We start from the raw sequence: 17,992 nt of genomic DNA, 5'->3' as shown, positions 1-17,992 counted from the left end.
TCTGATTTCAGGGAGCCTGATTCCTCCAGCTCTGTTCAGCCAGTCTATGTCTTTTTGTTGGAACATTTAATCCATTTATATTTAAGGTAATTATAGATATGTATGTTCCTATTGCCATTTTCTTAATTGTTTTTGGTTTGTTTTTGTAGGTCTTTCCCTTCTCTTGTGTTTCCTGCCTAGAGAAGTTACCTTAGCGTTTGTTGTAAAGCTGGTTTGGTGGTGCTGAATTCTCTTACCTCTTGCTTGTCTGTAAAAGTTTTAATTTCTCCATTGAAAATGAATGAGATCCTTGTTGGGTAGAGTAATCTTGGTTGTAGGTTTTTCCCTTTCAGCATTTTACATATGTTCTGCCACTCCCTTCTGGCCTGCAGAGTTTCTGCTGAAAGATCAGCTGTTAACCTTATGTGGATTCCCTTGTATGTTATTTATTGTTTTTCCCTTGCTGCTTTTAATATTTTTTCTTTGTATTTAATTTTTGATAGTTTGTGTCTTGCCATGTTTCTCCTTGGATTTATCCTGTATGTGACTCTCTGAGCTTCCTGTACTTGACTATATCCTTACCCATGTTAAGGGAAGTTTTCAACTATAATCCTTCAAACATTTTCTCAGACCCTTTCTTTTTCTTTTCTTCTCCTGGGACACCTATAATTCGAATGTTGGTGTGTTTAATGTTGTCCCAGAGGACTCTGAGACTGTCCTCAGTTCTTTTCATTCTTTTTTCTTTATTCTGCTCTGGGATAGTTATTTCCACTATTTTATCTTCCAGATCACTTATCCGTTCTTCTGCCTCAGTTATTCTGCTATTGATTACTTCTAGAGAATTTTTAATTTCATTTATTGTGTTTTTCATCATTGTTTATTTGCTCTTTAGTTCTTCCAGTCCTTGTTACATGTTTCTTGTATTTTATCCATTCTATTTCCAATATTTTGGATCATCTTTACTATCATTACTGTGAATTCTTTTTCAGGTAGGTTGCCTATTTCGTCTTCATTTGTTTGGTCTTGTGGGTTTTTACCTTGCTCCTACATCTGCTGCATATTTCTCTGTCTTCTCATTTTGTTTAACTTACTGTGCTTGGGGTCTCCTTTTCACAGCCTGCAAGTTCGTAGTCCCCATTGTTTTTGGCATCTGTAACCAGTGGGTGAGTTTGGTTTAGTGGCTTGTGTAGGCTTCCTGGTGGAGGCGACTGGTGCCTGTGTTCTGGTGGGTGTGGCTGGATCTTGTCTTTCTGGTGGGGAGGGCCACGTCCTGTGGTGTGTTTTGGGGTGTCTGTGAAGTTAGTATGATTTTAGGCAGCCTCTCTGTTAATGGGTGGTGTTGTGTTCCTGTCTTACTAGTTGTTTGACATGTGGCATCCAGCAGTGGAGCTTACTGGCTGTTGGGTAGACCTAGGTCTTAGAGTTGAGGTGAGGATCTCTGGGCGAGCTCTCGCTGATTGATATTAAGTGGAGCCAGAATGTCTCTGGTGGTGGTCCAATGTCCTGAACTTTGCTCTCCCACCTCAGAGGCTTAGGGCTAACACCAGGCCAGAGCACCAAGACCCTGTCAGCCACATGGCTCAGGGTCGTGAAATAAAAGATTCAGTTTTTAAAAATTTAATGCTATATGAGTCTGGAATTTTGGAGAAGTTTGTTTTGAAATATGTTTTCTTTGTTTGGGAGGATGAAATTATATGGTTATATACAGTTTTTAATTTATGTTATTCATTCATAAGTCAAGTTAATATTTTTTAAAACAAAAGCAAAATCAATCCTGCATTATTATTCACTATTTGATATTTTAAAGATGAAAAGTTTCATTTATGAAAGAGTTTTGCAAACTGTTATGAAAGTTGGAATGATTGGGCATTTGAAACCAAGAATATTTAAGAATTAAGTTAAAATAAGCCCAAGAGAATGCCATCGAAAGTCCAATATTATTACAATAGTTGTAAAGGTCATACAGGTCTGCTATTAATTTTACTGGTATTCGTTATGTAGCATCTGAAAAAGTAATTTTTCTGTAAAATTTTACTCTTTTTACATTAAATTAACTTGAAGCTAAAAATATATTTCTACATTTAAATATGGGATTTTACACTTCATTTTTTAAGTAATTATATAAAAGTCTTGAAAAAAACACTTATTCTAATTTTAAAAGGTGTACACCTACATATATTCCTGAACGTTCTTTTTTTTTTTTTTTTGCGGTACGTGGGCCTCTCACTGTCGTGGCCTCTCCCTTTGCGGAGCACAGGCTCCGGATGTGCAGGCTCAGTGACCATGGCTCACAGGCCCAGGTGCTCCACGGCATGTGGGATCTTCCCAGACTGGGGCACGAACCCGTGTCCCCTGCATTGGTAGGAGAACTCTCAGCCACTGCACCACCAGGGAAGCCCCCTGTACATTCTTATAATGATAAAATCTTGATTGTCATAGGAAAGTCTAAGCATATTTTAATAGTTCATGGAAGTTATCATATGTGTAAGTACATGTTATCAAGTAATATTTGATACGTAGGATACAAATAAATGTTGCTGGAAACTTTTTCACTCTGAGTTTTAAAAAATCTTATTTTAGTCTAGCTAGTACAACAGTGACATTTCACTTTACACCTTTCCCCTTAATACAAGGTATGTCTTGCCTTCTCTGTTTATAATATTTATAAATATTTTCTTTCTAACACTATTTTAGAAAATAAATTTAACTGCCAGCTTGGTAATACATTATTTATTAATACTTTTTTCTTTTAGAATAGTTTTAGGTTCACAGCAAAATTTAAGGGAAGGTAGAGAGATTTCTCACATACCCCCTAACCCAACACATGCATATTCTTCCCCATTATCAGCATCACTCATCAGAGTGGTAGATATGTTACAATTGGTAAAGCTACATTGATACATCATAATCTGGCAAAACCATAGTCAACCTTAGGGCTCACTCTAGTTGCTGTACAATTCTTTGGGTTTGGACAAACATATAATGACATAGATCCATCATTATGGTATCACACAGAGTATTTTCACTGCCCTAAAACTCCTCTGTGTTTTGCCTATTCATCTCTCCCTCTACCCAGTCCCTAGCAAACACTGATCTTTTTTACCTTCTCCATAGTTTTGCCTTTTCCAGAATGTCATATTGTTGTAATCATACAATATGTAGCTTTTCAGACTGGCTTCCTACACTTATGAATATTATGTATATTATATGGTATTATAATATATAATAGTATATATTATGTAATATATAATCATATTATAGATAATTATGTTGTATATACAATATTATATATCAGTAATATACATAGGCATAAGTAATATGCATTTAAGATTCTTCCTGTCTTTTTATGGTTTGATAGCTCACTTCTTTTTAGCATTGAATAATATTCTATTGTCTGAGTGTACCACTGTTTTTTTATCCATTCATCTACTGAAGGACATCTTGATTGCATCCAAGTTTTTGGCAATTATGAATAAAGTTGGGTTAAACATCCTTGTGTAGGTTACTGTGTGAAAATACATTTTCAACTCTTTGGGTAAATACCAACGAGTACAATTGCTGGATCATATGGTAAGAGTATGTTAGTTTTGTAAGAATCTAGCACACTGTCTTCCAAAATGGCTGTATTATTTTGCATTTCCACCAGCAATGAATGAGAGTTCCTGTTGCTCCACATCTTCACCATCATTTGGTGTTGTCAGTGTTTTGGATTTTGGCCATTCTAATAGGTGTGTAATGATATCTCATTGCTGTTTTAATTTTCATTTTTCTTGATGACATATGATGTGGAGCATATTTGCTTATGCTTATTTTCAGTGAGGTGTCTGTTAAAGTCTTTGACTCATTTTTGGTCCTATGGTTTATTTTCTTATTATTGAGTTTTAAGAGTTCTTTGTATATTCTAGATAACAGTTCTTTACCAGATGTATCTTTTGCAAATATTGTCTCCCAGTCTGTAGCTAGTGTCTCATTCTCTTGACATTGTCTTTTGCAGAGCAGAAGTTTTTAATTTAGTGGAATCCAGCTTATCAATTATTTCTTTTATGGATTATTCCCTTTGGTGTTGTATCTAAAATGTCATTGTCAAATCCAAGGTCATCTAGGCTTTTTTCTATGTTACCTTCTCCAGCTTTTATAGTTTTGCCATTACAGGGCAGTCTGTGATCATTTTGAGTTAATTTTTGTGAAGGGCACTAATATAAATTGTATTGTGTTTTCAATTTTAGATTCCACTTGTTTATTGCTGCTTTTTAGGAAAGCAATGAACTTTGTATATTAACTTTGTATCCTACAAACGTGCTACACTTGCCTACTTCCAGGAGATGTTTTTGTCTCTTTTCTCAGATTTTTCTACATAGACAAGCATGTCAGTGATTTGTTCAGTGGAGTGAGTGATTCAGTGATATCTGATGAAATCTCACAGCTGCACCTTTCTCTAGAAATTGTACTAACTCTTACTAATTTGCAACTACATAAAGGGGAGCTGTTTTGTCCAAAAGATTATGCTGATGTGTGTGTGTGTGTGTGTGTGTGTCTCTTACCAAGGCATCCAGAGTACTTGCCACTTCCTCTGATCAGGTTTAATTAATATTATATCATAAATATAGAGGATCAATGTGATGTTCTGCAGAATATCTAAGTGTTGTAAGTATGGTGTAAGATAAACCATAAATATACTAAAGGGCCTACCACAGATGTGATATTTCGGGAGTTTTAGTATTTTTGTGGCATGCTGGGATATCCCTTGCAAAGTTAAAGACAAGATAGGACAATCAGTACTTCCTACCACTTTAAAAGAAACACAACACATGGTAGACTTCCTTGACGTTTGCAGGCAGTATATTTAATGCTTGCAAGAAAACTCTGAAACTAAGATCTATTTATCAGGTTACATGAAGGGTTGCTTATTTTGAATATGGTTCTGAGAATGAAAGGTCTCTGCTGCAAGTCGACACTACAGTACAAGCAGCCTTGCCACTCAGGCCATGTGAATAAACTGACCCCAAGGTGTGAGAGGTATATGTGGTAAGAAGTGAGGCTGGTGAAACCAATGACAAGGCCTAATAAGAGATTCACACACTGATCCTTAGAGTTCTGGCACAAAGACCTGCCATCTCCAGAAGATAATTATGCACCATTTGAAAAGTATCTCCTTGCAAGAAACTTTACATCAATATACCAAGCAGTCAGGATTGACCACTAAGTTTAAGTTCAGGTGAGCCCAGAAGGCTATAGACTAGAAGTGGTCAATCTAGAACTGGGTTCAAGGGGTCCAGAGGGCACATGTAAACTGCACAAAAGATGATCAAACTCCCATGTTATTTTCCACTATTGTACTGATAATTTTTTGTCAAATGATATCTATGACCTTACTGGGATTTCCTATACCTAGCTGATGGAGAATAGAAAAGCCCAAGGCTAATGCAAGGATAAATTAGCTTAGTATGGGTGTGCATGTCATGGTCTGCTTATGTTCTATAGTACTAAGCAAGCTTGGCCCTGAAAGACAGTGGTGAAGGGTGTATTCTCAGTAGGCAGAGTTTGGCCAGTGTTACTGATCATCCACTTTGTATAGAAAGAGAATTGTCCTGAGGAAAGTATATACAAGAGGCATGTGGATGGACCTATAAGACACAAAATATACTGTGTGAATATTTGCATCAAGAGACAATTCCCTTCAGAGAGCATCAACTTCAGAAGAGGCATTAAACCACCAAGTGCACAAGACACCTTATTAAATTAAGTGTCATTAAATTTCAGCCAGTCTTCCTCACTGGGCATCCCAGTGCTTATGCCATAGATCATGAATGGAACAGCCATGGTAGTATAGATGGAGGTCCAGCAGCTCGCAATCTTAAACCAGCTTGATGTCGTTCTTGCTGGTGCTGAGTATCTGACCTGTCAGTACCAGAGAACAATGCTGAGTCCACAGTACAGCACAATCCCTCAAGTAGGAGGACCAGTTATTTGGTGGCAATTTGGTTACAATGAACTCCTTAGAATTTGGAAAGGGCAATGACTTATCCTGAATTGTCACTCACTCTAGAAATAGTTTTGCTTTCCATTTGTGCTGTGGTTCAGCCAGCTCCACTACTTAAATACATACTAATGTGGGATCTCCTATAACATATCCTCAAACTAAGGATTCTTAACAGCAAAAGTACTGCAGCAGCGTGCACATGACCATGGTTCAGCCACAAACTTTACTGTCCTGAAGCTGTTTGTCTGATAAAGCAGGTTCACAGCCTCTTGAAGAAACAGCTGAAATGCCAACTTGAAGATGAATCTCTGAAAGGATGAGATGCTGTCATTCAGAATGTGGAATAATCATTAAAGCAATGGCTGTGATACAGTGTGTTGTTTCCAATAGATGGAGTACATGGGTCTGGAAATGAAAGAATGGAAGTAGCAGTGGTTCCACTCACCAGCATTCCAGTGACTAATTTGTGCTTCCTGTCTCCTCTAGACTCTATGAGTGTAGAGTAGGTCACTTCCTCAAGGAAATACACTAAGATTTTAACTAGGCTTAAAGCTATAACTGCTGTCTGGTGTCTTTGGGCTCTTTATAGCAGTTGATCAACTGGTTCAGAAGGAAGCTACTATACTACCAAAGGTAATTAACTGTGACTACCAAAGGTAATTAACTGTGACCATCATGAGGGCTGCTGTTTCCATAACAAGGGCAGGGCAAAAGGTACACGGCAGTCAGGAGATCCTGTGGGTATTTCTTGGTACTTCTCTGCTTAACTTTAATTGTAAATGGGTCAGTAAATAGACACACCTGATAAATACACAGTAACCAAGGCTCAGAATCCTTAGGGATCAGAATTTCCACTATGCAACCACAAAGACCAGTAGAAGTACTAGTTAAATGTAAAAGGGGTCTTGATTGGGTAGCAGAAAAATTAGATGATACGTATCAATTACAGCCTTAGACCAACTGCAGCAGCATGTGCTGCAGTTCATTGCAATAACTTTTCTATTGTAAAACTTCTCTTAAGTTGTGACCAACCTTTAGCCTGGATGAAATGAACTAAATGTGAGAAGGGAGCAGATTTGAGCAGTACAATGCATTGACCATGGTGGAGACTAATGATGTCGCATTTAGATCCCTTTTATTAGGACAGTGTATCCTAGCTGTCTTAAGAGTTGTCTCTTACTGGTTCATAGCTTCCTTCCTTTCAAAGGTTTACTGTTGTCCAAATAAAATAGGTTATGCTCGCTGCAGGGGGCAACTACAGTCAATGATTGGCTGACAGGGATACTTAACGCCTTCCTCTTGCCTCAAGCTGAGGCCAATTTGTTGGACTCTTCATGCTCTGGGACATCTCATGAAATCAAACTGAAGCTACTCCCCTGCTATGATCTCATCCAACTTTTGCCCTCTTCTGCTTATTTCACTCACTTTCTCCTGAGATGAAGAGAGAATTCCTTCAAAAAACCATGTGCAACTAAAACCCTGTATCAGCCTCTGTTTCCAGGAAAGCCAAATTAAGACACTTTGTGACCGTGAGATTTTAAATTAAAAGTACGAATTTTCAGCTTTCTCAGTTGTAATCTATTAAAGGTACAGTTGACCCTTGAACAATGTGGGGGTTAAGGGTCCTAACCCAGGCGAAGTTGAAAATCTAAGTATAACTTTACAGTAGGCCCTCTGTATCTGTCGTTCTGCATCTGCAGGTTCAACCAGCCCTGGGTCATGTAGTACTGTAGTACATATATACTGAAAACAATCCACATATAAGTGACTCCACACAGCTCAAACCTGTGCTGTTCAAGGGTCAACTGTATATGTTCCTGCCATTGCTCTGTAGGTAGCAGTTTCTACAAAATCAGCCACTCTATAATTCCTAATACCCTGCCTTTGGTCAGCTGAGTAGTTGAATGTTGCAATAATGGTGTCTTCTGTATGTTATTGTATCACACAGTACAATTTTCAAATGCTCAGAAGAGAGTTAATTTGCTTGGCTCTGATATGGAATATATATTCTGGCCTTTTTCTAACTGTATCTTGCACCACTGGTTCAGGCGTTTATAGAATAGGGTTCTTGTACACCTGATCTCATGTCACTTCTGTAGACCACAGTCCAGGCTCCCAGGACTTTGGACTTCTTACCACAAAACTGAGCTCATCTCTAGGCCTGGCATTGGCTTTGTCCCAAAATGTGTTGCCCTGAGGGCAGACCATGGTACTGGTGAGTTAATTCCTAGGCCTGAGGGAAAGTTATGCAGCTGCTCCTTTGGAAAGTGCTAAAATGTGAGGTGCGGATGTCCACAAAGGCAAGTGCAAAGCCCCTTGTTATATATGGTACAGACCCAGAGGCACTGAGGCTCAGAGTGCTGGCTTTCCTCATATCATGATGTTCCAGGACAGAATTCTTGAAAGTGAGGATTGGAAACTCACACCTGACCTTTCAATGACTGTAAAGATATGTTTTCAAGGTAGGAGAATTGAACATTATTTATTAATGGCTTTAGCTTGTTTAGATATTTTAATTATTTAATCAAATATATATGGATCTTATACTCTTGCAAATGTTAGGTTGGACTTAGTATTGCAATCATTAGTTTAGACCATAATTTCTATATTTGAACCCAGGTAACATATTTGTATAATGAACATTACAATATGTTCAAGCATTCCACATGCACGAATTTTCCCTTTGTTCATCTTCTTTATCTACACATTTTTTATACCTACATGCCTGAATTGTGAAATGCACATTAACTCATCTCTTTTACAAATATATTTCATTTTATTCAATACTATCCCCACTACTAACCTCATTATGTCTATTTGTATTATTTCTCTGTTTTTGACATAGTTTGTAACACCTCTCCATTTTGTATCATATGAGAACCTTATTAATATTCCATTTACTTGCTCTTCTAAAATTCTTAATTAAAATGCTAAACAGGATATTAAATCAGATGGAGGCAAAGAATGACCTCTGTGACAGACCAGAAGACAACTTCCTCAATGTAATATTGCTATTTATCATGTTTCTTGATATATTACTTCAGATAGTTTTCTGTGACTGTGAAATCAATTTAATATTTTCTTAAAATACAGTTTTGCTTTAAAACTTTACTTATGGATCTCAATGTCATCATTATAACCTGCAAGAAATAGACTTCTTCCATTTTATGAAAATCGTTAAATAAATGTTGTATGATGAATACTTGTCTTAATCAGGATTCAATTTAAGAAGTGTTTTGTTTTTCAAAACACTATCATGAGCTATAATTAATGTAGAAAACATAGACTTCTGGTTTAGTATACTTAAAAAATGGGATTTTTGTAGGAAAATATGAAAACCTTGTAGGAATTTGTTCAGCACATGTCTATTATGTTCATTCTTTCCTTCTAAGCTCACTGTATTAGGGCACTGAGGCTTTTACTTAACAACCAGAGACTTACTTAACATTTTTAAAAATGGCTGAATAAAACTCACTCACTAACTCAGAAGAAACTTGGAAGATTCTGACACTCATTCAATATAATGTGGAAATCATCATTTCAAAACAGTGGAAAAATTTGAATTGTCTCATGTGTTCATATACGAATTTACTTGAACCACTCACTCCACTGAACAAAACATACGTTGAAGGTATATTGTCCTCCTTATTTAAAAAATATCTCAACTAAGTATTCTATTTTTTTTTAACACCACAAGAGGAGTGGGTTAGGGATGCCACATTTTCTGGTTGTTAATTTTTCTTTAAATATAATTTGGGGTCGTAGGGTACCTAACAACCATTTTTTTACACATTCCAGTGTATATTACTACTTTAATATCCCTAAAATATATCAGTTAAACATCCTAATGTGTACAAAATACATTTAAAGGGACAGGGATCAGAATAAAAATGTTAAAAGGCACCCCATAATAATCAACATCTTGAAACATTTACTTAAAATTATTTAATTAAACATTGGCAAAGTATAATTATATAATTAAAATGAATGCAATTAAAGTAAGTTTTAAGTAAACCATAAAACCTATAAAATTTGAATAATTATAAAACATAGAACACGTATTTTGGAGATTATTGGAGATTATGAATAACTGGAGATTATGAACACACATCTTTCAAAAGCTTATGCCTAGTATTATGGAACACCATTACCATTCCCCATTTAAACCTATGATACATGAAGCTTTTAAAAGTGAATAATGGACACAATAGTGAATAATAAAGGACAATGTTCCTGCCCTCATAGGCCAAAATGGGCAAAATTTTACAAACTAATTAATATTATGAGAATTCCAGAGAGTGAGAGTATTGGAAATATAAGCAGTATAATTGGAGAGGATGTGATTGAGGGACTGAGGGAGTTTGTTTATTTAAGAGGATTAGGAAAACAGATTTGATTTGATTTTCACCAAACTTCTGGAATTTAATGAGTTGTATGTGTATATCTTACAATGAATGAATCCACTATCTTATGAGAAACTTCAAATTGGGCCCCCAGAACAGAGGAAGAGCCTCCAGAACTCTACAGTGATTTATGCTGAAATGTTTCAGCACTTGTCAGAGAACAGAACTAATTTGAGTTATTTTAGTAATTTAAGTTGTGAAAGCTTATTTTACACAATGAAAAGTAGGTAGTATGATAATGACTATGATGATAATTAAGTCTACGTTGAAGTATAGGTTAAGATACTATCTTCTCTATGTCTATCATTATATGCAAGGTAATATTGTATACATATTTATAACATTTCCTTCTCTGTGTTTATTATAAACATAAATAACTTTTTCAGTTTCATCTTAACTCTATTAAATGTCTTCATTCAGTGAATAGTATATATAAAAATATATGTGTGAAAAGAAATAAATTGAAAATAGGTATCATAGTAAAAACAAGCAGAATTGCAATAACAATATAAGATATAGTATAAAAGTATCCCTCAGCATCCTCTCTTTATTTTTGATATATCTATCTTTCGTCACAAAAATAAGAAATTATGTAATAATGATTTGCATTTTGTATATCAAAAGTGGAGCCTTAAAAAAAGGTAAGTATCTACATTTCAAACTTATTGGGTCCAAAATATTTTGTCAACCCCATTAAACTCCTTAAATCAGGTGCCTAATTAAAGTCACAGACATTCTGTCCAGGGCTTCAGAGTGTGCCAGTTATTCTTCCAAATAGATGCCAGTCGTTGAATTATAGATTTGTGCTGTGGAAAATTATGTTAGTGGTAGTCATATATTCATTGACTTTATGTCTAAATAGAAAAACTGAAGGCTATTATACATATTAAAGTAGGGTGGAAGAAGCTATAGAACTTGACCATTCTCTTTTAAAACCAATATTTACTTCATCTTTTTATTGTGTGAATATAGCACCCATAGACTGTATCTGGCATCTAAATGTCAATTTAACCTTCAGGCTTTGCAAATTTCATCCACATTAAACTATATATTGTAAGTGCAGAATGTCACAGAGTCTAAGTGCATGCTCTAGATCTTTACTTATAATCACTCTGCTGTTAGAAAAAAATAGTTAATATTACAATGTTTATATTCTGGACACCTAGGACATAAATAAATTTTATTTCTTAGATGAGTCACTTAAGAAATGAGCTTGTTCAGGAAATACTGGTTTCGAGTCTATGAAAAAGGAAAAAGAAATGTTTGGAAGGGAATCAGGGTATGGAAAGATCAAAATGAAAGTTCACACTAAATGATGCATCTTTTCATTCAAGTAAATGTCAGCTATCAGTTTCAGAGCACTGTCCTGATTTTTAAGAATAAAGCCACGAATACAGTGGAGACTATGATGAAAATAAAGATCATAAAACTTTGGGGATTAATAAAATTCTACATTGCAGAAAAGAGGGTGATTTCTTTTAGCACACAGGATGTAGGGGTCATTTTCAGAGGCTGTCTTTGGAAAGGTAGCCCTTTAAGTGGCATTTCATTCTGTAATATTAAAAAGCAATTTTTAGAGACCAGTTTTTCTTTTATCTGAAGTCAAGTGGAATGTAGAAATAGTTCTACAAAATATTCAGAGAAGAAATATTCTTTTACCTCTTTACCTTTGGGGTAGGAACCCAAAGAGTTTTATTGATCTAAAACCCAGGAGCAATTTGATGGTCCCTAATCAGAGGAGTAAAACTGAAACAACTGAACAATAAAAAAAGGTTACTAAGCTACATGTTACTCCCAAATCATATGGCAGGTTTCCTGCAGGTAATCCGTATTATAAACCATCAGCATCAGATAGTAAGTTGTACAGGCACTGGGTGTGTAGAAATCTTGCCTGACATGTTTGGATTTTATTTCTGATGCTTCCAGAAATGATATTTTACATCATTTGCAATCCTCATGGAACCATTGATGTTTTAGATAATTTTGATCTAATAAAAATGTTTGTAATTCATTTGGTTCATTTTAATTATTGGATAATCTTTTTTTTACTTTATTATTTTAATCAAATTAATGGCAAAACAAAGCAAACTTGAAGACTGAAATGCACTTCATAATCAAGGGTTATCACAGAAAACACATAAGCTTTATATAAGAAAAATTCCCAGAGTAATTCCTTTTATTAGAACACATTTGCTTTGGGAGTAAACACAGTTTAAAAATCTAAAAATAACATTACATTATGTTTCAACTTAATTTAACATAAAATTTAATATAATTTTAAAAGAGGATGGACTAGTTTATAATTATTACATTTTAACAACATGATCTTACTTGGATCCAAATGTATACAATTCCTGATTAATGCTATCAATTTAGGATATTGATGGGTGTTCATATTAATATCCCAACTCCAAATGGTTTGAACAGTAAGACATTCATTAGTCTACTTCAAAATCTGAAGGTATGACTATTTAAAGGTAGGTTAATTAAGAGACATAAAAAAAGACATCCATCCACTACACAGGATTTTTTTCATCCTCTACTCTGCCTTCCTCAGCAGTTTGACTTTTGTGCGAAGGTAGAAATTTTCCCCAGAGATCCCCCTGCAGATTCCACCTTGTGTCCTTTGGCCAGAATGGCATTATTATATGTCCACTTTTAAATGAACTACTAGCACCCAGAAAGGAATGACCATGATTATTTTTACCTAATGAAAATTAATCACTACCCTTGGGGAGGATGGGGGGAAAGGGTGTGGACAAAGGAAGGGGGCCTCCATAGAAGAAAGGAAACAAGTACTAAGTGATAACGAAGTGTATTTTTCACACCAGTGATACTGGGAACAGTTGGTTTATTAGAAGAAACTTTGTGAATCAATAAACTGATTTGACCCCTCCTGCAAATCAAAAGGAAGGAAGAGAGAGAGAATTATTCAAAATGGGGAGATTACATGTATTTTCTCCAGAAAAGATAGCCTAGCATTGATTTTTAAAAGCAGTTGGTCCCAGAAAGTAGGGCAGGATTTGAAGATATTTTTAATAATATTCTGTCTGTCATGAATTTGAAAAAAACAGTACTAAAATATATTTGAGTGATTTGAGCAGTGCTGACATGCCTCCTACTTTTTACTTTAACTGATGACTATCTTTTTTAACCTTTGATTTTAAGTCTTTAAGAGAAACATTTTATATTTATGTGGCATATTCAATTTAGAGTTCAAGAAACAGTCCATAAATTGATTTACTAACTATAGACCATGTTCTGCACTTAATTATTCACCATTATATTCCTCTTTGGAGTCTTAGGACAAAAAAATCTAGTTTCTCCCAATACTGAAATAAATTGTCATGTCTGCTGGGCTATTTGGAAGCTATTCAATTGTATAAATTAACACTCAGTAACAGCTTAGAATTGCTCGCAAACATTTTAACTATAGAAACACATAAAAACTCCCTTGCTGGTATCTAACTAGGGAGAAGTAAGAGAAGAGAGGAAAGGAGAAGACAGGAGGGGAAGAGAAGTGAGGGGAGGAAAGGGAAAGGGAGGGCAGAAGAAGAAAAGAAATCAAGAAGTGTCTTAAGAAAAGTGAATAAGAAGTATTTTAATCTATTTTTAAAAGTCCAATGCACTTAAATTAACTGCTTTACTTAGAAAAAAATCAAGTATGCCACTTTTCTTGTGAATTAAGCTAATTACAGAGCCCCAAAATGTATTTAAAAGGAACTGTCAATTTTTGGATTAGAAACACATAATATTCATTATTATAATACTACATCCCTCATCTTTATTCAAGTAATTTCCTGTACTTTTTAATGTGAGCAATAAATTCTAATACAATGGAGTCTCTGAGATTAAAATAAGATCCTATAGTGTTTGAATCAATCAGAAACAAAATCAAATATTACCTCAGATTTAACACAGTTGTGATTTTAAGAAGAGGCAGTGAAAGACTCAGTTCTTAGTAGGCAGAACTTAGTTTGAATGTGCTGCTTGTTCTGCTAAAAAAAAATTTGTTTTTGATGTTGTTTAACAAATCTAAATTTCATTCATTTAGCTGAAGAATAACAATAGTAAAGCATATCTTTGTTAAATCATCTAGATGTACATATATACGTATTGTACACGAGAGAATGTGAGACTGAATATGTGTGTGTTTCTTGTACAGAGGTTTGTATATATACAAATAAACATAAAAATTTAATTCAAAATACGTTATTTTAAAACTGAAATCAGTGTGATTTATAGTCATCGGTACCTTGATATTTCAGTCTATTTTCAGTAGTACCTAATAATTTTATAAAGCCTTTTACAGAATATGAAAAATGAATTCAAAATTTATTTTAAGCTTAACTAATATTATCTGAAATTTGCTATATACATACCAAAAAAACCCAAAAAACAAAAAACTAGTACTCAAGAAGAACAAACTGGAAACAAGCAGTTTAAAATGATAAACTGTTTTACATAGTTCCAGTTTGCATGGAAAAAAAAATCAATTATTTTTAACTTTAATTTCTAACATGGTTAAGATACATTTAGGAAAATCTAAGAAGCTAGACATATAGTGACTTAATATTCATTTACATTCAATTATAGTATAAATTTGAAAATAACAAAATCAAAACCATGCTAGTATGTTTGCCATATGTGTGAGAATTTGTAAGTAATATTTCTGGATTTAGATAGCACTAGAATCGATTAAATACTAAATATAAATACCTGTGTTTGAAAAGTTTTTCTTTTAAATATTAGTTAAAATCTAGAGAACTTGCTTCATAATCACTGTAATTTATCCAGGCAACATGTACAAACAATATGGGCATACATTCTTTATTGATGATTTTAAATAACTCGATTTGAAATTCAGATAATTTAAGTGGAAAACAGCCATTGACTCAACATTCTTTCCTTAAAATCGTGGACATAATGACCAACCCCTGAACTATCAGCTTCTTGTTGCCTGGTTGTTACACTACTATATGCAAAGGCGCCCCTCTGAATTGCATGTGTAGGTATCTGGTTTAAGCTTATTATTTATAAGTTTGGTAAGCATATGCATAAGCTCTGAATTTATTTTTATACTATAGGCCAATTTGAAGCGTCCGAGTCCTATAAGTATGTCCTATAAGTATAATTTGTGTATATTAATAAGCCCATGTACCTGAATAATACAATCTGAAACTTTGAATTAAAATCTTGTTTACCAGTAGAGAGGCAAATTCTAGCCTCATTTAGCCATTGGTTTACTAGACATGTGACTCCAAATCTTAAAACCAGAGAAAGCTGAGAAAACTGTATCGGCCTAGTGCCACATTTCAATGAGTAATAAACTCACTTTGTTTACACTGATATGATGCACTTGAAAAACATGAACACATTTCATATAATCAATAAGTATACCATATGTTTTAGTGAAAAGTATCAATAGTTTTCCTGAGATTCAGTTATTCATTCATACAATACATACATAATCAATGCCATATTTGTCAGATATTGTGATATAACAGTGAGATACATAGTAATTATTACAGTATTTATTTGCTGATTTTACAGAGTGAGGTAGCGTCTTGACCAGCTTCACAAAAATAGCATGTACCCAGAAGTGGAACACAGATTTTTTCCCATCACAGCCAGCAGGATACTTATGTTCCATTTCAGAAACACTGTCTTTAATGAAGATTGAGGAAACATCACTATCATATCAGCACATTTTTAAATGCCCACAATGTAAATAGGGAAATACCTTATTGTCTCTGTAATATGACCCTTTTTCAAATGCTTACAGTATTATTATCATGCTTATAGGAAACTGTAATCATATGTTGCTTTTCATTGTAACTATTCTCTCATAAGTATATGTTTTATTTCACCAAAACTACAGATTATAATACTGATAAAATAATATGTTAATACAAAGTTAGAATTGAGAACTATTCTTTCAAAGACTCTGGTGGGCACTGATTTTTTTTAAAAGGAAATAATAATAAATCAAGAGGGCAGGAAGAAACTTTTAGAGGTGATAGATATGTTTACGGTATAGATTGTGTTGATGGTTTTATGGGTATATATACTTATCTCCAAACTCATCAAGCTGTGTAAACATTAAAAATGTACAACTTTTTGTAATTAATCATATCTCAATAAAGTGGTTAAAAAATTGTTTTTATTCTATTTATCACTTATGGGCCTTTCTTCCATCTCTTGCATAGTACAGGGATTAACAGTACCCAAAGAATTTAACAAAACTAATTTAGGAATAAGTAAAGTGCTACAGAACAGTTATAAAAAAAACTGAAGAACTACTTAGGAAGATTTCCACAAAGAAAAAAACTAAGACAAGGTGAATATCTTCCCAGATTTCATCAAACTCTTAAGGAAAAATGATGCCCATTTTATATCATCTTATCTTTCACATAAATCATCCTTTTAAAAGATGTTAACATTGTTACTTGAAAAAAATAGTACAATGAAAATAAATTATATAGAACCATCTAATTTATAAAGATGAATTCAAAAGCACTAACCAGAATATTGGCAAAGCAAATCTAGCATTAATATAATTTATGAAGTAATAACCTCCATGGTACTAGTGATTTCCTAATTCTCATGATGAACTCAGAGAAGTTATTGTATTATTTCCTTCATAACCTATATTAATGATACATACATTATTTTATGTTTCAAATTTATATTTGATAAGTTAATAAAGAAAAAATTTGAACATCCTGCTATGAGTAGCTATCATTTATAGTGCTTGATATGTACCCATTTTTTAGTAAAATAACGTTCAAAAAGATGATCCAAGAGATCAGTGTGTCTTCTAAGCTATTAGACAATCTAAAAATCTTATATGATATCATCAAATCAAAACATAAAAAAAAATTCAAATAACAGCCATAAACAACAACAAAGTGAAGAAAATACAGCAAATATGTTTTATCAAGGACAATCATACCTGCTTTAGAGAGCTATTTTTCACACATAAAAAATTAATAAAATAAATACCTAATGCACTTATGTATTCACTAAAACACAAGTTCCAAAATCACTTATTCCTAGCGGCTGGAGGTAATTGGATTCTATTTCTTTTAAATATTAAGTGTAAACAGTGCTTACCAAGAATTTAGGTATATACAAGAATTTTGGAGAAATTTAATATCCACTAGTTCGCTAGAGTCACTGTTTAGACATGAATAACTGAAAGACCCACCCAGCAATGACTCATTATATGAAAAACGCCCAAACAAAGCACAAGCTTGGTTCAAGGAAGAGTGTCAAAGGGGCAGGTGTCAAAGGAATGATTCTAAGATGCTCAGAACTTAGTATTCAGATTGTCTTTTCCCTCAGTACACAGTCATTATCAGACCTATGCCCGTGTCTCTTGCTGGTAGAAAGATCTATGATAAAAAGTGAACAAAAGGTAAATTTAGCTCTTTGAATAAAATATTTTGGGGGCAGTGCTATCGAAGATAAAAAATATCTGTATTATCAGCCAAAGCTGCAGCAGTGTCTGAAAACTGGATCCTCTACAATGAGCTGGAATTTTGGAGGGAATATAGAGGAATGGTGCCATTCTATAGCAAACATGACTTACACACACTATTGCACTGAGAGCAGCAGTGGATAGTGT

General features: G+C 34.1%; 1 pseudogene; it reads left to right on the top strand.

Annotated features, from left to right (window-relative positions):
• Window positions 1-5,809: 5,809 nt before the first annotated feature.
• Window positions 5,810-17,992, top strand: part of LOC132518273 (protein lin-28 homolog A-like) — a 33,561-nt pseudogene continuing 21,378 nt past the window's right edge.

This window comes from Lagenorhynchus albirostris, chromosome 3 (genome assembly GCF_949774975.1).
Source record: "Lagenorhynchus albirostris chromosome 3, mLagAlb1.1, whole genome shotgun sequence".
In the NCBI taxonomy this organism is placed as follows: domain Eukaryota; kingdom Metazoa; phylum Chordata; class Mammalia; order Artiodactyla; family Delphinidae; genus Lagenorhynchus; species Lagenorhynchus albirostris.
This window is presented reverse-complemented; position numbering and strand designations above follow the sequence as displayed.